This window comes from Carassius gibelio, chromosome A11 (assembly GCF_023724105.1).
Source record: "Carassius gibelio isolate Cgi1373 ecotype wild population from Czech Republic chromosome A11, carGib1.2-hapl.c, whole genome shotgun sequence".
Classification (NCBI taxonomy): domain Eukaryota; kingdom Metazoa; phylum Chordata; class Actinopteri; order Cypriniformes; family Cyprinidae; genus Carassius; species Carassius gibelio.
In genome coordinates this window covers 26,160,082-26,183,061 of record NC_068381.1, presented here as the reverse complement: position 1 = coordinate 26,183,061, position 22,980 = coordinate 26,160,082, and the positions used below count along the sequence as shown (strand labels likewise).

General features: G+C 37.4%; 1 long non-coding RNA gene across 1 annotated transcript; it reads right to left on the bottom strand.

Moving 5' to 3' along the window:
* Positions 1-1,342: 1,342 nt before the first annotated feature.
* Positions 1,343-2,869, bottom strand: LOC128022803 (uncharacterized). The gene is made up of 2 exons (XR_008186013.1): positions 2,316-2,869; positions 1,343-2,070 (listed from the first exon to the last, which is right to left on the bottom strand). It is a non-coding gene; the product is annotated as an uncharacterized LOC128022803 (long non-coding RNA).
* Positions 2,870-22,980: the final 20,111 nt, after the last annotated feature.

Here is a 22,980-nt window from a genome sequence, read left to right as displayed (position 1 = left end):
CTGTATCTATCCTCCAATCGTCATTCCTCGTTATCCTGTTGTGCTATCACTTTTTTTTTTATTGAGCCAGCGGCCCAGTAACTTCCTCTCTCACTGCATTTGTGACTAGTGGTCAACCGATATTGTTTTTTGACAGCCGATGCCGATATTTTAGAAAGCAGGGGGCCCAGTAGCCGATATAAATATGATATGTGTGTGTGTGCTGCCTTTCTCAGCATTGTCAAAATAAAACAATTATCGGCCAATGCCGATATTTAAAAAATGCCATATATCGGCATTGCCGATATATCGGTCAACCACTATTTGTGACCCATTTCAAGGAGGCATTTGGTCAGACAACAACTTCCCCATCTGTGCAGGACCAACTTTTTTCTGGCTTTGCCAAGGTAGTTCCTTTGTAAAAGCAATCTCCAATTTTGTACACTGGCGAATATCAGCAGCTGGAATGAAACCTCACTTATAACTCAATCATAACGTGTGTAAGTCTGCATTGCTCATTCATTTCTCATTTACTATTCCATTGTCAAGCACCTTATCCATGGAAGCTCCCGTCTTGTGTCCCTCTGTCTTGTCAACACACATACACTGGGGTGGGTGCGATGGCACTTTTGACTTAAGACAGAAAGAAATTACCCGTCAAGAACATCCTAACCACATAGCAGTGTGCTAAAAACAACACATTAGCAACCAAACAAAAATGTTTGCCTACTGCCCACAAACATCTTTGTTTGGACTTTGTTTTGGTGAACCAGCAGCTGAAACTTATTTTAATTGATTTGATGTTTTTTTTTTTTTTTTTTACTGCATTCTGGCACAATTATTCTGTCGAAAATGAAAGTTTCCATATTCCAAGTTCATGGACTACTTCTGTGTTCTACTTAATACGGCTGAGGCATTTCTGCAAGCAGTGTTAAGCTATCTACATACAGAAAGGAGAATGAAGATAAGTACTTCAGTTTAGGGAGAAAAGTTTATTAAAACAATGAACAACATTCTTTGAATGTGTGAATTATACTGATCCTGCTCAAATGTTCCTATATTTTCTTTTCTAAATGTGCATTCTGAATAATGTATTTCCCTACTAATTTGCAGCAGTCTATTGTTCGTTTTCTCATTAACAGTGTTTTCACTTACGTATTATATTTTATATCTGTTTAAATTTCCATTTATAAATAAATTTGCCTGATAAACAGGATTTGCTTGTGTGTGTTGCTTGTTAGAACATGAACCTACTTAATATTAAACAGTAGACATTGACAGCACTATTACTATAAATATCAATTAACAATTTTGGCACAAACATGCAAATTACATCCAGTGAAATGATTGTCAATGCAAAAAATAAAATAAACAGGTTTATTCTGATATTATTCATCAGAATCTTTCTTCTGTCCATGAAAATGCTTTAATGTTTAAGTCTTTTTGCAGACAGTCATTTTAAGTGGCATTTAGTCCGCTAGGTGGTTACAGCACAGGAAACATACATAACTGAAAAATAGCAAACCGTACTAGTTGAAACATCACGTCAAATGTAAACAGAGATGTAAATAGCTGCGCACACTAGTTTGGCCTTGATACAGGGACAACTGTCACTGCATAAACACACAAACACACACCCACATTCAATATTGATCCGATGTTGTATTCACATACCAACAGCACACTGTGTACAGCACAACAGAGTTCACATCCCTTGAATATTCCAGAATGTGTGCATGCCAACCAAGGGTCAGGGCAGCTGATTGGCTGTTAGAGATAAATCTTCTGATTGGCTGTGTGCATTTGCTCTGGCACTGTGATTGGCTGAGACACAGAGATCTGCTTATGGTCTGCCTGATGGTGCCAGGAAGCTCAGGAGAATTCCAGAATAGCATTCCACCTACAGTTTGTACTCTGTACCATCTCCCTCCCTTTGTTACTGAAACATGTTGCTGGACTGTTTTTAGGACAGGCAGAAAACAGGAACTACCGTATCGACTCTGTGTACCAGTTGCACCAGCTCAGCTTTCTCTGCAGTGTGAGAGTTACTCAGACTAGATCCTCTGCAACATGTGTCCTCTTTTGCACTTTCTTGCAGATTTAAAAGAATATTGCAGGTTCACTAGCTTTAGGAATAGCATCTGTAACATGCATTACAGACAAAAAAAAAATCACAGTTATCAAAAGTGCACAATGGCAGTCTATGGGGCAAGACATCACTACAAACATTAAAATACTCAGTTTTGTGATTAGAGCTGCAAGACTAATCCAAGACTGCTAGCTTGAGCCTAGCATGTTTTTATGTAAATGTGCTGGTGTGTGATTGTTGTGCTCACGTTTGCATCTTTGGCAGTGTCTGGCGTCTGACTCCTCATTCTTAAACCTGGGGCTCAAGTTGTTAAAGGATAGTTCACCCAAAAAAGACAATTTGATGTTTATCTGCTTACCCCCAGGGCATCCAGTCGTAGACCTCTCTCAACGACCAGCAGGTGGTGATATAAGACCAGGTTTACGGCTGTTCCTGTGTCTGTCCTCTTTTTGTTGTTTAGTCTGCTGTGCAGGGCAGAGGGCCAGGGGTGGCTGAGGTAAATTCCTTTGCTGTTACATCAGGTCGCCAGTAGACATTGACTCATCAAAGCGGTCTGAGATTTCCAGGGTCTCGTCTTGGAGCTTCTGCAGGAAACCGGCGGGCTTGGACGGCCAGACGGCTGTCTGCAGTCTAGATTCCCAGATGTTTCTGGCTATCCCCAAATCTAATAGAACATTTCTGTTAGTAGAGTAGAGTTTTTGCATGAGGATATATGTATTACAGGCAAAAAATTTTTTAATTATAAATACATTTCAAATTTGAAAATACAATCAACACACACAGTTAATGCTGTTATTGTTAGTTGTGATTAGAATTATTTTAACTTCTGAATTTAATTTCATTTTCTTACTCTTACAGGATATATATATATATATATATACATTTTCTAGCCTGTGTTGGGAAACAACCCTCCAGTGGAAAACAGAGCAAGTACAGAAACACACACTAAAACAACAACCACATTACCCCTCTGCCCACCCCCCTCTCCTTCTTCGAAAGGTAAAGCAAAAATAAGATCATGTTTTGATGTTGAACTTGTTTTGATGGTGTTGCAGCTGAGCTGGGAAGTCATTCCTGTTTTCATCAGGCATACAGAGAGACCCCCTCCCACCCCATCACATGTGGGCTTCTCAAAAACAAACCATCCAGCAGCGGCAGAAGGCAAGGGAGGGGACTTGTGTAAAAGGGGATGAAATTTGGAAAAATGCCAAGGGATGATTTGTTGGGGAGATGTTTTTGTGTACATGGATGATTACAGAATGGTTGCCTCATGTGGTGCTTTCCCCACAAAAACTCACAGCCCTGTCACCTGTCACCTGCTCAGTGCTGAGTCTTGCTCTAGTTCAGCCAGACACGAGGCCACAGACCACAATAAACACAGCTGCTCAAATGTGGATGATTTTGTTTGCAGTGCTGCCACAATACTGAGCAGGACACAAACATGTCCAAAAACCCCACCGGGGTTGGCATTTTACTGCCCTGATGTGACATTTCCTACTGAAATGGGGATATTCAAGGAGAAAACATGGTTTTATCTACTGAGAACTGCCTGGATTGCGATGATTCAAAGAATGGAGACGTAAATGCAAGTTTGCAGTTGTTTGTGAGAAACTACTTAACTTTTGAACACATTTCTGGTCGAGAAAACAGGGCACCTTGTAAATATCACACACTTTTGAGGATGAGAAGTCTAAGGTTCAATCAAGTCACTCCTGTAGTACATTTCAGCTTATTTTACTTGTAGTGTATTTTTATTATTTCTGGATAAATCAGTATTTAAGGGATAGTTCACCCAAAAATCTAAATTCTGTCAACATTTTCTCACACTCAAACCTTTATGACTTTCATTCTTCTGTTAATTATTAAAGAGTATATTTTGAAATATGTTGGTAACCTCTTTGTTTAGTTTTGTATTGTTTACCATATATGTAAGTCAATGGGGACCATAAATTGTTTGGTTACATTGTTGTTATATATATATATTTTTTTTTATGTTGCAGAAGAAAGAAATGCATACAGGTTTGGAACAACCTGAGGTTGAGAAAATTATGACTGTAGGTGCATCTGAAATCACATACTCTATTGCTGCCCCTTGCCAGCTGAAAAAAAAAAAAAATCTTTGGGATCTGATGAGTTGTGCACAATAAGACCTGGAAAGTGTATTAAGAAAGTAAATCGCATCCACTTTGATTGGATGTTAACTTGAAACAATGCTTTTGATTTTGCAGGTTTCTTGTCATCTCTCTCGTCTGAGGGAGGAGTGATCTGTGATCTGTCCTCCCCCTCCCACACTGCGACCCACTTCTGTGTGTGTGTGTGTGTGTGTGTGTGAGTGTGTGATGGATGTTTATGGTCTAACCTTTAGTGAGATCTCTGCCTCTGTGAGAAAAGAAAGGGAGATTACTCGTTTGACCTTTCACTACTGACTTCAGTTATTCTGCAGTTGCTCTGATCTGCTGGATTGGACCACTTTATCTCCCCTCTTACTTAAAAAATCCTATTGCAGAAGTCATCATGAAGTCACCATCACAACAAAACACAATCAAAAGGTCATATTAGCATCTCACAAGAAACCAGTATGGGAATCTTTTTAACCTTTAATAATATCCAGCTTTTTAAAAACAATGCTAATCATTTTCATTTATAAACGTATATATGTTTCATCAGGCTGCTTTGCATGATTAATATGATGTGTCATATTCTCCATGGTGGGTGGCGTATGTAAAACAAAGGCTCAGGAAGGTGAAGGCACATAACTGGCATTCCTCTTCATAATAACTTTCAGTCACAGAACACTCGGCTCTAACCATCCCAGCTCCCGCTCTGCTCGCTCCCTCCGGCATACACACTCGGTTATTGTTAGCTGTGGAAATGTAGACTAATAGTTAGGGAATGCAGCATCCTCCCTGACTAAAAATGTGGAGAGAAATGCAGAAATATTTATGGAAAGAATGAACAGCAGGTTTCAGGGCTGAAGAAGAGAGCTGAATGCTGGAAATTCAATTAATTAAATTTAGGAGAGGCTGGAAGTTTTAGGATTGGGGTCAGAGAGGCTTTGTAAAGATTTCAGTCTGGACTGGGAATGAAAGAATGTGATGAAGCAGCAGAACGAGGAGCGACACTGAGACACACTGTCCGTACAGTCACACACTGGTGGGATCTGCTCACATCTGCTCTTAGGTTAGTGTCTGTCTATCCATGCAGTCACACAATCCAGAAAAAGCTGGGCTTGGATCTGGTTGTCCATCCCATTTCACATGATAATAGCGCTTCTCGTGAATTATGATATAAGCAGAAACAAGGAAATTAAAAAAAAACATTTCGAATTCGAGAATGTTTGTGTTGTTTAAAGACTTGGAACTGATATTTAAACAGATCTCATAGTTCTTTAGAAACGTAAAATTCAACTGAACTCGATACAGTCTTGGTCTTGATATTATATACATGATTTGTTCCTGCAAGTTTGTTTGACCACATGACTTAATGCAGAAAAAATGAATAACCAGTGAACAAGTTAAAATTTCATAGATAGATAGATAGATAGATAGATATTACTATTGTAAGTACATGTAACATGCACCAGGGACACTGTGAATCAAAGTGTAACTGAAGATACACCGTAGCGATTCCCCTGCAAGATGTTTTTATCAGAAATTCTCACATTACTAAGAATCAAGCCCATCACAGCAGGACATGCTGTTTATGAAACTGAGTGTGAGATTCCTCTGAACACTGATGAATTCCAGATTTATCTCGCCTGCAGGTGGACGGCCACTTATTAAAGGAAAATTCTGGGTAAAGTACAAGTTAAACTCGTGTTAATCAACACTTTATGATTAATGTTTATGACGTTTACCATGGAAACTTATTTATACTCGCCCTGCAGATGCATAGCCAGTAAATTTGGTGCATGCAAGGATTCACGAAAGTGATGTAAATATAGGCATATAATGACTCTTTTGTAAAAAAAACAACAACAAAAAAAAAACAACAACAAGTGGACAAATTGTAGTTTATTACTGATTAGAAATTACATGTGGACTTTTTTTTAATTACTTTTAGATTACTTATGACTTAACACATAAGAACATTAATTGCAGTTTTTGTTATCGACATCATGAAGGGTATTAAACATTACATTATATTGGGGTTTCACAAACTGGGGTTCGTCACTTAACTGCAGGGGGTTTGTGAGTTTGTGAGAATCAACATGCATTGCTACAATTTCAACAATAGAAAATAGGCCTTTTGTGCATGCACAATTTTGCTTAATTTTTTGCTAAAAAGGTCTGAAAATGTACTTGTTTTCGGGCCATCCAAGATATAGATGGGTTTGTTTCATTATTGGAAGAGTGCTTGATCTGTGAATATTTCTCTCCTGATTCAGACGAGATGTCTTTTCCACTGGAGAAAGCAATGTTATAATAGACGACTTATATTTTAGGTGGAAGCAACAAAGTTAAAATGTATTGATGGAATTGTTTCTTACAAACACACGAGACGCTAAGTGCTGGAATGGTCATGTGGATTACTGTGATGCTTTTATCAGCTATTTGGACTCTCATTCTGACGGCACCCATTCAATGCAGGGGATCCATTGGTGAGCAAGTGATGCAATGATACATTTCTCCAAATCTGGTCTGATGGGGAAATAAACTCATCTACATGGATGGCCTGAGGATGAGTAGACTGTTAGCAAATGTAAATTCTCGGGGGCAAGTATTTCTTTAAATAAATCTCAAATGTATTAATATGCATTACCTTTTAAATATATATACAAAAGCAATAATGGATAGTTGAACTTAGAGCTATTATGCTGAAACCACATTATAAACTGGGCTAATTGCAGATTTTCTCTGTCCACATCTCCTGAATCTTCATTAATCAAACTCCTCAGAGACTCTCCCATGACCTGCGATGGAGGTGTCAACACCTTGGGATCTGGACCCCCAGTGAGGAGGCTTCTTCCCCCTCAGACAGAGTGATAGATCTAGCACCCTTGCACACACGCCCACCACCACCTTTAGCTCCAACCAATACACTTCATCTGATCCCTAAGAGTGACAAGGCACGCTAGCTGAGGTGTGAACTCTGTAATGACTCTGTAAAGCCTCCCTGTGAACGATAAGATTCCCTGCGGAGAGAGATATCCAAATAAAACACAGCCTACTGCTTCCCACATAGCATTATGATCGTTCATACTACATTCTTATTTGCTCTTTGAGGATACTTGATTTATAGCCATAACTGCTTTAGCTATGATCACAATACAACATACCCAGCTGACAAGGCTCTCTCAAAGCTATGAACAAATCTTCTTCAGGTAATGTGAATATAACATTTGTTTAGAGTTATCTGGTCTAATGTTAATAATGCTTTAATAATGTTCTCAAAACATTGGCACAATCTTATTATTTTTATTATTATTATTATTATATTATTTCTTACTGTCCTTGTTTCAGAACATTCCGAGAACATTCAAAAGTAATGCTCCCACATTTACACAATGGAATGTTCCCTTAATGTTTTGATAACATTCCAAAATTAAGTTTTTAGAACTTAATGGGATCATGAGCTTAAACAAGGAAATTTAATGGAATGAAATGAAGCCTAAAACGTTATTTTATTATTTGCTAACCTGTTAGCAGTTCCACACACACAACTATTTCATGATTTCAGAGGTTTAACAGTCTGAGGTCACTATAAAACTGTCATTGAATAATAAACAAAAAAGTGTGATTTTTGTGGCAAATCTTTAAAAACAAATTTGTGTTAGTTAGTAACGGCGTTGGAATTTTCATAAGGGTGAGTAAATAAGGGTGAGTAAATGTATTTAATTAATAGTGAGAATATTTATTCATATTAATATTTACTTATTTTTATATTTTCCATTTTAATTTGAAAGTTTTAGTAATTTGTAGCATTTTTATGTAAGTCTATAAAGTTTTTATAAATTTGTATTTACGTTTTAATCATTTTTTTTATCGGTATATTATATTATATTATATTTTATTATATCATATTATATTATATTTAATATGCATTTTCTTTAAAGTAAGAGATTTTTTTGTTTTTGTTTTTTCGAGGTGACCTGAAACATCCTTTTTTATTCAAAAGATCAAGAGAACTCTATTAGTTCATCTTTATATATGATTTTTAAACTAATATTTTCTTTTATACTCTTTTTGCGCTTATATGGCTAATGCCTTGGCCATTTTAAATGGTTTCTGCAGTTTCATATTGTTCTGTTTAACAATAAAAACAAACATTTGATTGCTGCTTGCACAACTTTCAAACTAGCAGTGTGTTTCCTATCTTCCCCTTCCAGTAACCCACACATACACACATTTCTGCAGGGCTGCGTCCTGGTGCTACACCACAGTGCAAAAACTGGCATGCGAAATGTTTTCAAAATCCAAACACATGAAAGCTCATATCTGCTAAGAATCCTCTTGAGTGGATTTTCCTCCAACTAATATCTTTTCATTAAGGCGTCGTGCAGCATTTCAGAGATGGACAGTGACTGGAACATGTTGCAAACAGCTGAAATGCTCACATCTGGATGCATAACTTTTGGATATGGATACTCTTACATGAACTCATTTGCATGGCTTGTGAAGAATCCCAGTGAATGTGAAGCTCTGAGAGCCAACAGTAAACCAGAATTTTACATTTTCTGAAGAAAACATGGTGCTTTCCCAATCAAAAATCCATGGTCAGGACGCAGATGGTGTGAGTGATTTGAATTCTGTTGCTATCTAGTTGCTAGAGTCTTCTGGGTGTTTTTTTATGTGAGAAAAGAGCTGAGTTTCTCTGATGCTCTGGTAATTATGATTTCCTCCCACCTGGTTATCTGTATCATAATGTGTACATTAGTCATGCTAACACAATTTATTTTTTTTTTTTTTTTAAATAAATTAATACTTATATTCAGCAAAGATACATTAAAATGAAAAAAGTAACACTTTTATAATGTTACAAATGATTTCTAATTCAAATGCTGTTGTTTTTAACTTTCTATTCATCAAAGAATCTTGAACAAAAATGTTTTGCAATATGTTTCTTGAGCGCTAAATCAGCATATTTCACAATATTACAGTTTTTACTGTATTTTTGATCAAATAAATGCAGCCTTTGTGAGCTTAAGAGACCTTTTTTTCAAAAAATAAATAAATAAATTCTTCCCAACCCCACATTTTTTAATGGAAATGTAATCTTATCCCATGTATTCTCCCTGAGACTGATTGCATTAAGAAAGTTTGAGCATGCATTTTACCATCACAGTAATAAAAAGGCTTTATGTACTTGCAGAGCAAACAGAAACTTACCCTCAATGCTGTTCGATGGAAAATATACTTGCATAACAACTTGGATGCTCTTGATAAATCTATCCTGACACCCAGCGATCATTAGTCCACACATTTAACAACTCAAAAACCAAGAAGAGAGACATCTAAGATCATGTATTTAGCAACTAAACGAACAGCCTTGACAGGTAGAATCCGGTGTCTCAAAGCAATATTTCATCCCAAAGCCAAATGTTGAAAGGCAGACATGTCATGTGCCACAGTCATGTGTAGCGCTGTTGAAATATACACAATCTGACCTTCTCAGTAGATCTCTTAATGAGAGAGGTGAGAGAAACGGCTCTCCTTTACGGGAGTCAGAGGTGAGATCATTCACAGCAAAGCCGATGATTATTTTACTGACATCTCACCTGGAATCACGCCGACTGAAGTCTTTATGGTCAATGCAGTTTTAGAAGTGTGAGTACTTCATGTTTTGATCACCCTCATTAGATGTTAACTGTATCTGTATGTTTCTTTCTTCGTGTGGATCTTAAAGGAAATTAACAAAATGTAAAATTTAGTGTCTAATGCACTGAATCCCAATCGACAGGGTTATGATGCAGATTCATTTGCAATAAGACTAAACATCCTTCTTATTACATGGCTACTTAACAAATAAAAAAAATCAATGACAATTGCAAATACACACCCACAATTGCAGCTGTGGTAAGCATGAACTGAAAATATAAATATGGAAGTAAAATTCAGAGTAAAAACAAATAAACTATATTTTTCATTCATTCTTAATGAAGTACTGAAATCTGTTTTGTACCTTTATAATGCATTGTTGTCATTAAAAATATCTTTACCACAAACTCTAGTAAAAATAATAGTATATAGAAGGTGCACAAAGTCTCATGCAGACAAACACACAAAAACCAAACAACTAAACACTTTTGAAAAAGTAGATAAATGTAATAGTTTGAGCTGAAAGTAGGCTACTTTATTATGTGGGAAGAAAGACGCTGCAGATCGTCACAAGGTAAGTAACAATACTATTCCTGCTACAATATAATTCCACATCCCTGTGATCAAAATAATGATTTGACGAGGACGCTGTAAATGTTCCCGTGCTGGGGGAGAGGTGTGAATGCAGGTCTGTTTTCTGAGAGGAGGCTTCACACTCCTGCAGATGAGAGACCGGAGGGGGCCGAGAGCCGCTCCAATGACACTCAAATAAACATCTGATGCTGCGAGGAGACCCTGAGAACTGACTGGCCTGCAGAGGAAGATCATTCAGAGAGAAGCTTTAGTACTACTATCGCTCATGGTTCAGTGACTTGACTCTCATTATTATGTGTTAATTAAAGGGATAGTTCATGCCAAAAATGAAACATCTGTCATTTATTCACCCAAACCTGACTTTTCTGAAAAACACCAGTGGCTGTATCTCTCATACTTATTCGCTATACAGAAGGCAAAAACATTATGTGACAAAAGAAGTATGCACGAATTCACAAGAGTACATACTCTTTTGCAGTCATGAAGTAATTACTAGTTCAATCAGGTCCACTTCCGTCAAGTATATTTATGAGAATTATAATTGCATACAGTTAGTGTTGGCAGTACGGTTATGTTCTGGGCAACACTCCACACGCCTGTCCATGCAGCCATGCCTGGACAGAGTGGGGAGAGCAGCAAGACAAACCCCCCTGGGGTACAGAACAGAACCATTATAAGCATATATATAATTACAATTTACAATTACGTGAGTTGTAAACAAAATGTGAGAGACTGCTTCCAATGAAGAGACTGTAAAGAAAAAACAAAGTTAGATCGGATTACTGGTTCAGTTGGTGGAGTTGGGGTTGAAGGAGGGAGTTAACTGCAAGCAACAATACGATGGAACAGATACTGAAGAATGGGAATTTAAATAGATCGTATGTGATAGGTGTCAAGACTGGATTGGTACATGTCAGGAACAGCTGACTGTCAGCTGATGCAAGCTACGTGACTTACGTGGCCTGACTGAACTAACGCGATGCTCGATATAAAGCATCTACTTGAGGGTTTGTGATTTCGGTCGCAGCCATTGTCTCCTGTAGATGCTTCTGTTCTTTGTTTTTCTCGTGGTTTCCTGTTAACCTGGGTTTGTTCTATTATATCAATAAATCTTTGCTACATCATCATGTAATGCCTCGGCATTCTGAAAAACAATAATACAAATAATTTATGCAAAAATATAATAAAATGCACTTGGTTTATACAGTGACTTGAATAGCATGCATTCTATAATGAGCAAAAAAAATGGCAGTATTGAAAAAAGTGAAACATTCTTGAAAATAACTTAATTTTAATCAATTAAAGCCGCTATTTCAAAAACAACAAAAAACAACAACAACTTTTGTCCATAAAATTAGAGTCATGAGGTGCAAAGAAAAATGATATAAAACAAGATATTATGTCATAAAGAGGTCAGTAAGTTTCTTAAAATATATTTTGACCCTTGTGACGAGGGCGGGGCGAGAGCCGTGGGAACGGAGCGAAGTCGGTGGAGTGATTGGGAAATGAGCGACACCTGCTCCACTCACCAGTCTCGAGTCCCACGGAGGAGATCGGAAGGATACAGAAGAGGAGCGACGACAGTGAAGGACGAGAGAGGACCAGGCCTGGAGTTTATTCTGTCTTTGGTTTTTGTTTGTGCGCGGCAGTCATCCGCGAGGGGCTGTCGCGCAGTTTTGTGCTTATTTTGGTTATTAAAGTTTGATTTAAGTGTTCGCTGTTTCCCGCCTCCTTCTTCCCGTGATTATGAAGTTTGTATATTGTTACAACCCTTTTATGACAATAAGGCGTAATGCTGCATCAGTTTGTAAAATGTCCAGGTGCAACCACTCAAAAACCTAACGAGAGTTAAAAATGTTTAAGAATAACTCTTATTTAACATATGTGGACATTTTGAAACCTAATTAAAAACGATTTATGATTAAGATACATAGATCTGCACATCTGCATGTATTCAAGTAAACTGTGTAATTACTTTTTACATGATGACTGGCTCAACCTGGCTTTTTAATTTAGCATCACATGTGCTCTTCCACTGTAAACCTGAACCGCACTGAACCTGCAGAACCATTAGACCCTGAGAGAGAAAGAGAGAGGGTGAGCAGGACGGACAGAGGCCATGTGGGCGGATGTGTGTGTGTGTGTGTACGTGTGTGTGTGTGTGTTAGCAGGGGTGTCAGTGGGCAGACCGTATGTGTACAGTAGCGAGGTGAAAACGATCCACCGAGCTGCTTGTACACTCATCTCCATAGCTGCGGACTCCATGGTGACTCAGCCGCGTGTCACACACTTGCACTATGCCGAGTATGCACTAGCTCTGCTTTCAAAGCCCTCCTCTCTGCACCCACACGGAAACCAACAGCCCCTTCCTCTACCACTTCTCTCACTTTCTCTCACTGCTTGCCCTCCATTTCTGATAAACAAGACCACTGTGGCAGCCAGTCTGCACATCGGGATTTTTATTTGTATACAGAAAATGCAGAGCACTGGAAAGTAACTATTAGAACCTGCAACAGACACATCTTCAGATGTAAAGTTTCACCGTGAGATATAAATTATCGGTTAAAAAAAAAAGTCACAGTTGTGAGATATCACACAGCAAATGTGAGAAATAAAATCACAATTTTGAGATGTAAAACTGCAATAATAGTGCTTTTTCAGACTTATTTCTTTTATTCATACTTATTGGCTTACCAAAAAAAGTGACTATGTATTTATCCATAAAGCAGTTTTTACATGCTTTATGCTTTTACATACATACAGTTCAAACCCCACACATAGGAATGACATTATTGCACAACCAGAAGTTTTCTGTGGTAAGTGAGAGCATGCCACAGATGTTGTTGAAAGAATACAGGCCAACCCAGAAATTTCTTTCAAATATTTGAATCATGCTGAAATGTTCTCAGATCACCTAATCTGAGGTCCCTGCTACTGATGTTGTGTTTGGTTAAGCATCTTATTTTCCCCTGGCATTCACTGACACAATTTGTATTATTACGGGAACTTGGGGGCCCGGTCCATTGATGCAGCTCATATCAAGAGTAAATCTGAAAGTATGAGACAGAAGATAGAACTGAGACAGATTATCAGTGAATTTTCAGTCTTACACACCAAAAATACCTGATGACAGAAAAATGGCCATTCTGTGCAGGGCTTCAGGGGCTTTTCTTTATCTTGGTAAACTCTTATTTAAAGTCTCAACATCAGTCAGTAGAGTTGTAAAGGGAACTTCCATTCAGGGGGCGAGATTCAACTTAACTTTATCATTATTGTATTTTACATGTGCAGCATATCCAGTGCAAATTAACTAAATCACTGGAATATTTTAATAAAATATCCATTATTACTTGTACTGTATGTTTGACCTTGATTCTGTGTTCTGGCAAATTTGATATTGTTTTGCTAGTTTAAATGCTTGTTAATGTTACTGGACTAAAATGTACTGATTTTACTCACACAATTTCTCACTCTCGTTCTATCTCACACATATTTTTGATGATTTTAGTACCGTTTCGGGATATTTTTCCTACATCAAATTGCTTATACTGTATATTCCTCGTTAAGATTTTTTTTTTACTAAATATTGAATTAAATATTTCAATCAACTTCTTTTCTCTCAATTTACACAATTTTATTTCAATTTTTGTTTTTGGAACTGGTTAATTATAGGCCTCATTGATCTGAGTCAAGTTATTACAGATAATACTCTTTTCACCCCAAATTTGACATGCACAAATTCAGATTAATGAGAAATACAAAGAAAAGCAAAACCTGCTAACTGATAGAAAACAAGTTGACAAAGAGTTTAGTTATTTATATTAATGCATTTAAGCTCACGAAGAAAACAAATGCAAAATGCACAGGTGCCGATGATTGACAGCTCTCTTTCTTATTGGACATCAGTTCAATACAGTCCATGAATAACTTCAGGGTAAATACTTCCATCCTAAGATGTTATCATCATTGGAAGTGAAAATAAAATGCTAAGAAATACCAAGAATTCAAAACAGGCACCTGTTCAGACAGTGCAAACCCACTGACCCAGTGTCCCATATCTGCAGCTGTGTGTCTAAACACTTGACAGTTGGCATGTTTGCAGCACTTTTAAGTTTACAGTGTTGTATCACCGGTTTCTAAGTGCAGCGAAAATCTCTTGTGTTTGTCTTGCAGTCTAACTGGTATTTTTCACTTTCTTCCTTATTGTTATTTTCCCTCACTCTTTCCCACCACCTGCCAAATCATTATAGCTTAAGTGCAGCCCTCCTTCCGTCCATCTGTTTCCTTCTATTTTTCTCCTTTACCCTCCAAGATGCAGTTCAAAGTTACAAGCCGAGTTAAACATCTTTTTCTTGATCTACCAGGCTGTTTTCTTCGGAAAGATTTATTCGATTGGAATATACCTTGTAAGAGCAATATTAGTAAACTAATTTTATCACAGCATGTGCATTCAACAGAACGGTATCATTTATGATTCACGCTAACTGGGAATGTTTAATAGGGAACTTCTCTGTCCCTCAGTGACGTCTTTTTAGAGTGCAGTTGGTGATGATTCAGCGTAGTTTAGACTGCCACTCGCTGTAGGAAATTTATCTTTGAAGTATTAATGTGCAGTTATTTTCCTCATGTTTGTAATTTGCAAAACAATTCATCTGAGTGATCATTTCAGTTTTATCAACATATGATAATGAAGCTGAAATGGCTTCATGTGAGCTAGTAGCTCACTTTAGTAAATAAAGTTTTATGAATTAGGTTATTATTAGGTCTGTTTTAAAATCATGAGACAAGATTAACATTATTTTGTTGTTTTTTTCATATGGTTATGATGTGATTTGAATTGCCATATTTATCTCTTGCATACACACTGCAGCTAAATGTGTTGTCAGTTCACCTTTTATTGCTTAATCCTGTTCTGAACACACACTCTTCAGAAATTTACAGTCGTGACAACTGCATTCAACCGAATTGAAAAATTAAGAAAACTCTCCGCTCTGTGTTCGGAAAAGAACTGAAAATGACGTATTTAAATGTGAATCAGAGTTTTGTCTATTCTGTATGTGTGGTGCAAGAAATGACAGGGTGTGTTTTGACTCAGTGTTGCCAGATCCTAAAAATTATAAAACAAGCCCTTATTAAACTCAATTTATAAGCTATTAAATTTATTTTAAGCCCCTCCCCTTCAGCCACCTGCATTTATTGCACAACCAGTTCCTGTCCCAAATCTCACCTTATATTTATTGGAATATCTTGAATATAAAATAGGATGCACACCATTTCATAAGTTTCAGCTCATCAGTATTCTTATGTTATTTTACAGTCTAAATTTACGTTTGTTTCTGGGAGTACAAGTGGTCTCACAGATGTGAGTCATCCTCACTGCAGGCGAACAAAAAAACACACAAACCCAAATCACACATGCAGTGATGACATCAGAGCGGGCCTGCTGACCTCATCGCTGCAGATCTCATGAGAGGTGAGTGAGTGTGTGTGTCAGGCTTTAAGATGGAGTAGGAGGGAGAATGACACCCCCTTCCAGACCCCCACCCTTGCCTACCCCGAGGGTCTTACAGGATTCAGAGATTATAGAGAGCTGCTCTGGAGTAAGATGGGTTTGCACATCCTCAAAAAGAATAATTGTTGATATGCTGTACATATAAATCCTGTTTAAATCTCAGTGTGTAAATGCAGCTAGCAGAAGCCTGGTGCCTGGCTAATTGAGTGTTATATCACAAAGTCATACTACTGACTATTATGCAAATTGCACCTGAGAGCACTGTAATGACTGGGACAATTAGGTTTTCATTGTCATATAGGCCTCAGCCCTGCAAATCAGCCAAGTACCTCCTTTGATTTGCCACATTGGTAGTAGATGAGCTTTAATCAGTTTGTTAATGGAACAGCTGAATGAACTGTGATAACAGACTGAGATTAAATTATCTCTGTAACCCTGACAATAAAACAGAAGAAAACCTTGAGTGGCTACCATAGCAACAGCCCTCCTTTTGCTTTATTAATGTTGGACATAGGCCATGTTTGGTGAAACTGGAAGAGATAACAGTAGCTATTCTCACAGCTGCACATACAGTATGTAGATACATATATGCATTCTCCATAGATAAATATGTACATTCCTTAAGCATATATCACATATGTGAATGCAGAATTGCACATGCATTCCCGTTTTTGCACACACATGTACCTCCACACATCTCAATCAGTCGCTCATACACTTTAACTGTCGCCATTCACCTATTATCTTACAAACATATTTTCTCTAATGCAGTTCTAAGGGAAATATCTGTGCTTGAATAGTTTTAAACAAATTTAACTGGAAATTATGCTTAAAGTATACTTCCTGCATGCCAGTTGGTTTAAATAGCATGAAGTACTGTAGCATGAAATGCTATTTATGGGTCAAATAGCAAGTGTGCTAATTTGGCTATATTCATTTTTATTTAAATATACATTAATATAGAGTGCTGCAGCCAGAGAAGACTAATGGGTTCCCTTAAGATTTTCCTTATTTGTTTTTAAAAGTTATTATTATCATTATTATTAATGAATCAAATAAGTTATATGGCAAACATAACTTGACGACACTTGGACGTTTTTTTGTACAACAACATAGTATGCATCCTATGTCCCGGCTGATTTAAATTGCATGAAGTGTAACTGTTTAAAACAGATGTGATAATTGGTCTAATAACAATAAATTGGCTATATGTTCATTTACATATATAACAATTAATTTAAATATACATCGAAATGCTGCACCCGTGAAGCCCAGAAGACCAACGCCATCATGATTTTCCTATGAGGTTATGATTGAATCAAATCACTATCTTCTTGTTTATCACTGTAAAGCTGCTTTAAAACAATGTGTACTGTATAAAATGAAGGTGACTTAACTTCAGTTAATTAGTAAAATATGGCCTGAGGTAAACAAAACTTGACTTTAGGCCTACTTGACATTTTGTTGTAGCCTACAACCACAATTACTCACACCCGAGCATCCTTAGCTGCTTTTTACAAACAAATATTTGTAAGAACAAACATAACTGCATCAAAATTCACGTTTTCAGTATGAGCATGTGCAATTTAAGTTGAGGAGACGTATGTTGTACCATTAGCCTATCAAAAACATTCCTGGAGGAATTGGTCTTCCAGGTTTTGACGTCTGGAGCGATTAACATATCTATATTTATGTGAACATGTGGTAATTGATATTAGCCTATATATTTATTATTATGAGGTGAGTGGCTGTGTGTCAAGTTCACTGCTCAGCCCACTGTGTTACGTAGCGGAGAATCTCGCTGCGTTCAGTGTGGGTGAAGCTGTGACGACTGACGCTTGATCTTTGCTGAGGGGGATTGCCTCGCGAGTGGGCGGGAAACTGAGACCGCGAAAAAACAAACAGCCAAGCGCGCTCTGAAGCGGAACTTTCTCGTGCGGTTACCATGACGCTGAGAGTGGGCGAATCCCGCCATGTCGCGCTAGCGCGGCTCGACCGCTGGCTTGGTATTTGTTTGAGGTAAACGGAGCGATTCCAGAGGTTTGTGTGTGTCTCTGTTGTGGGTGCCAGGGTACTAGATGCGGTTTAAGAGATGATAAAGCTAAGATCTTCAAGATTAGGGTTGTGCTGACCTCGTGACGTTTGAAGCTTTCCTGAAACATGGCAAAAGTGTCTGACTGCTATCGTTGAGAGTTATGCTTTCAGTCAGATGGTCCAGTGGTTCTCTCTGAATTCAAATTCAACAATTTTATTTTGTGTGCTGTGAAATGTTTTGCCATTTCAATACCAAAATGATAAAGACTTAAATAGTGCAACTAGGGGCCAAAATAATTTCCTGCAGATACATGTGTTATTATGCAGGTGTGATCATTCAACATATTTACTGGAATGGCCTACACTTCACTAATTTTAAAACCTGAATGAAGATTTATTTTTTAATACACTTGCTGACTTTGTAAATGATTACAGGAAGACTGGACATCATACACTAATGAATTTGAATCACAGACTTCCAGACTTTCTAGTTGTTTATAGAAAGGTTTGACAAATGAAAACAGTATGTGTTCTAAAATCAGCTCAAAATATCAAACATGTTTAGTCTCCAACATGTCGGAGTCTGACATTCAGCAACTTTAGTGCCAACTTCTCTAGACTGTCAAATCAGTGCACAAATCTGTAAAAGTCATGTATATTCTTTCAACTGTTAGTTTAAGAATTTCTGCTAATTCTCGTGCTACAATACTGAGAATATAAAGTAAACCTGAGCACAATAATACTGCGTCATAATGAACATGCTGTTTTTTACCTGTTATCATTATTGTAAAAAGTGCATATTTTCATATTCATATTTTTTTATTATTGTTTTCAGATAAACTGTCCCTACTTGCAGTACAGTTTTCACAAGATGCACTCAGTGTAAATTTATTTCAGTGTAAAATAATTTCAAACCCATTTAAAGCAATCAGATCGAAAGTGATTTGCAATCTGACACCGCTAGTTATGAGTCTTAACAGTTGATAGAAAATACACATGACTTGATTGCTGCAATATTATCAGAGAAAATGATTCTCAGGTTGGTATACATTAATCTTCTGAAACACTTCATAATGAAACGCGTGAACTCAAGCTAGTAAAGAATATGTTTTGGTCCAATCGTTAGGTTGTTTCCCAGTAGCGTAGTATATAGTGAATTCAGGACAGTTAGAACTGCTAGAACTCTTCGGAATATATATGTTTTTATGCATTCAGTCAATAAGTTCAATTCACTTTCCATATTGTTATATAGGCCTAGTTGCATGCTTTCTATTCCTCAGGTCCTGAATCTGGCATTAAATTAAAGTAATTTCTCTACTTTACTAGTATTTGTTGACAGGCTGCATACATGCAACTTTTTTAAAACAAATTACCTATATTACCACAGTAACCACAGTGATCTCATAAAAAACAGTTTTTAGAAAGAATAACAGATTTATACCCTAACTGTGCATTTAAAACGAGCAGCTCTTTACCATTTTATGCATCACTCTCATTTACCAGAACGTTATGAACCTGTGTGCGATTGCACTTGCTTGCACAATGTTGTTGCTGTAAATGCCAGTAATCAGATTACACTGTTTGTTAGCAAAGCGATTAGAAGAGCACCTCCTGTTACTCTTGCAGGCTTCACATTTTAACAGATCAATAAATGCCCTAATGACACAGAAGAGAGCACATTTTGTTAGAGAGGAAAACAGAGCAGAAGGGAGGGGGGAGTGGAAGAAAGATATTTCAAGACTATACTGGAAGTCATGTGGTATTTCCACTAGAGGACCCTCTACTTCCTGGTTTCTGCCGAAGCCCCACCCCTGCCCTAATATGGTCACTGTTGAGAGTAGCCTGAACATTGCCTCACTGTTGAAATTATGCAGCTCCTTCTTTCTCAGCCCCTCCCCCGTCTCCTATCTACACTGTTTTTGTTGTTTGGCTGTCCTTTACAAGCGACTGCTTGTTCTTTCATACAGGACGTCCTGCCCTTGCATGTTACATTTGAAAAGTGCTATTGTTAGGATAATTGAAATATTGAACTTTTATCTGCTGTAACACAAAACAATACAAAACACAAAACTCTTGCATATTGAATAATATACTGCAGTAGCATGAAGAAGAATTTTTCTTTCTCATTAGAAGTCACCAAAGTTCACCCCGCAGGACTGGTATTTGTATTTGCATAAAATGTGAATTCCATATTTGCATAGAGAGTCTTGTTGCACGTGGGGAATTTCTTGTCTGAGTAATGCAAATAATGCTTTGCAATGCATCCAAATGACTGAAAATTTAGTGCATCATTTATGGAAATTGTTTAGTATTGATCAGAACTACTTATTTGCCTCTCCAGTTATATGATAATATAACTGGATTTAGTTGATATGGTAAAATAATATTTCAGTTTCTCAGCACATGAAGTAATTAGTTGGGAGAAATAAACAGTTGTACACACGGCTGTACAAATGCATTGATACTTAGCAATTAAATTAGTATTCACATGTGCAATGACCTTCAAGAGAACAGCAAATAAGAGAAGATGAGATGAGTAATTCATGTCAAATGTGAAGATTAGTTCATAATCTGTTTTCTGTAACATGCCTGTGGTGCTTTCCAGCAGCTTTCTCTATAGGGTGAGAGTTGTTTTAGAAAACCACAAACTTTTAAATTTGATGTTTGTGACTGCATCAGAGGACTCTGGACTTTCGTTATAAGCCAGGCTGCCATGTCACAGTCATCTTATGGAGATCACTGCTGTTTTTATCTGTAACCTTATTGTAAACACTCTTCACCTACACTGCCCGTCAGCATCGCCCACTTACTGAGTGGGTTTTTAGGATGGCTCTTGTGTTTCCAGTATGAGAGACCTTTGAAAGGAAAGCCCACATGTATGCAAACACGCAAGCACAAACACTACGTTTTGCACAGCTGATGTTTGCTCTCTCATTCAAATGAGATACAAGGGATTGCCTGGACGGATATGAAAATGAGATACAAGAGGAAGAAGCTTATGGTGAATGAGGTTACTTTGGTCTGCATTAACTCTGTATTTACCTATAACTTACAGTTGCAGCCTTAAAATTGCTTACAACGGTTTGATAATATTCAACTCTGGTAATTTGTCTGGCCAGGGTTGATATTGAAGTTCACCTTGGTGCTTCAACTGTGTCCAGGTTTTATGATCATGTCACAGTTTTTTTATTATTATTATTATTTGCATATAGAATTGGTGTCTGAGAATAAAGTCGGCTCTTTCGTGGATTTTGGCTTTGTAAAGTTTTCTGTGGTAATTTTTTTTTAGAAACTGAGTCTTCAGGGTGAATCCCCTGGTTTTCACCCACTATCATCTTCGCTGATGAAGTCTGTATATGCAGTCATAATCATAAAGACTTCTTTAAACACCAACCAAATGGGCTACCAAGATATGTCCTTTTTGGAAATTTGACAAGTCATTCATTTCACTCACAACTTGTACTAAACATTGCTGAACCCAACTTATGCTACAGTACACTGACATATAACTAAGAAAATACAGACAACAAAAATATTTGTTTGTTTGTTTTTTCACTGTAGTCTACACAATTTAAATGAACCCCTACAAGAATGGGTGTTCATATTATTTTGACCGAGGTTTCAAAGTTATGCCCTGTTGACATCTCTAGTTCTTAGATATTCACTGTCTCTCACCTCCTCCCATTCCACCTGTGCTGAGCGTGTGGAGTCTCGCAGCAACCGTGGGCGTTATGCCCAGGTCAACACATCGCAGTATAGCAAACTTTAAAGTGTTCCCAGGGTGCAGCTCCGATAACTCCTGCATCTGTCTGCATTAGTCTGTTTGAAGGATTAAATGTCCTCACGGAACAGAACTGAGGTCAGATCTGATGCTTTGCAAAGATTTGCATAGAACAGTCAATGTGATTTAACTAAAAACAATAGCATTGAACCTATTTGTTTTCCTTTCAAGAGCATTTCTCAAAGGAGAGAGAGGGAGAGAGTTTGGGTGTCTTTGTGCAAGGTTCCGCACATGTAGTGCATATGCAAATTTCCTGCTCAAGGGAACATTTTCTTCCTTAACAGAAGTCACCAAAGTTCATTCCAAAGGATACTTCTTTGCATAAAAATGTTGGACAAGTACACATGGGGAATTTTTTTATACTCAAACTCATACTCAAATTAAATGTAGGACGGTTTGTAAAACGTGCTGATCTATAACTTACAGATTTTATATTGCCCATAATTACTATAATTATGGGCGATATATATTGGATTTTTAAAATGCAAAATGGTTTCGAGTCCCTTCAGGTACATTTGTATCTTCAGCATATTTTTTGAATAAAATTCATGACCAAATGTATTTGGTTTTCAATTTCAAGATAAACTGCAATAATCAGAAAATAACCATATATGTTTTCAGCAAAGCCACAAGTAGATTCATCCACATTATTGGTTAATGCTACATAAAACATCATGATGATCCAGTCCCTTATAAAAAAATCTTCCTGGGAATTGCATGCACCAGCATGTTTTTCCAACCTCTGTTCTCACACTTTTATGGAAGTTTTCACACAAAATTTTTTTTTCTCCATAGGGAACAAAGTTTTCCCTGAATCCCAGTATTCTCTTTCTAGGTGTAGACATGTAGTTTCTGCCTGTGGGCGAGAGTTCTTCATCAACCTGAGCTGTTTTCTTTCTCTGCCTGGCCTGCATGACTTGTTTTTCCTGCTGCAGTCCCGGAGGAACTAGTTTGTGTTTCTGAATGCAAGTCTGCCTGCGAGGTGCTGAGGACTTGCGTGTGTAAGAGAGAGAAAAAGAATGAATCTCATTCCTGCTGTAACAGACAGAAAGTGCCATGTCTGTTAAACTCAGCAGGCCTGTTCTGTTACCCTACTTTTAAAACAACTGTTGTCATCATTTATAATGGATATTAATGCTCAGATATGCTTGGTATTTGTGCCTTTTACCTAGCACACAATGTACGATTCAGATGCAGTTTCTGTAAATGTCTTTAATGGAATGTTGTTGGAAAA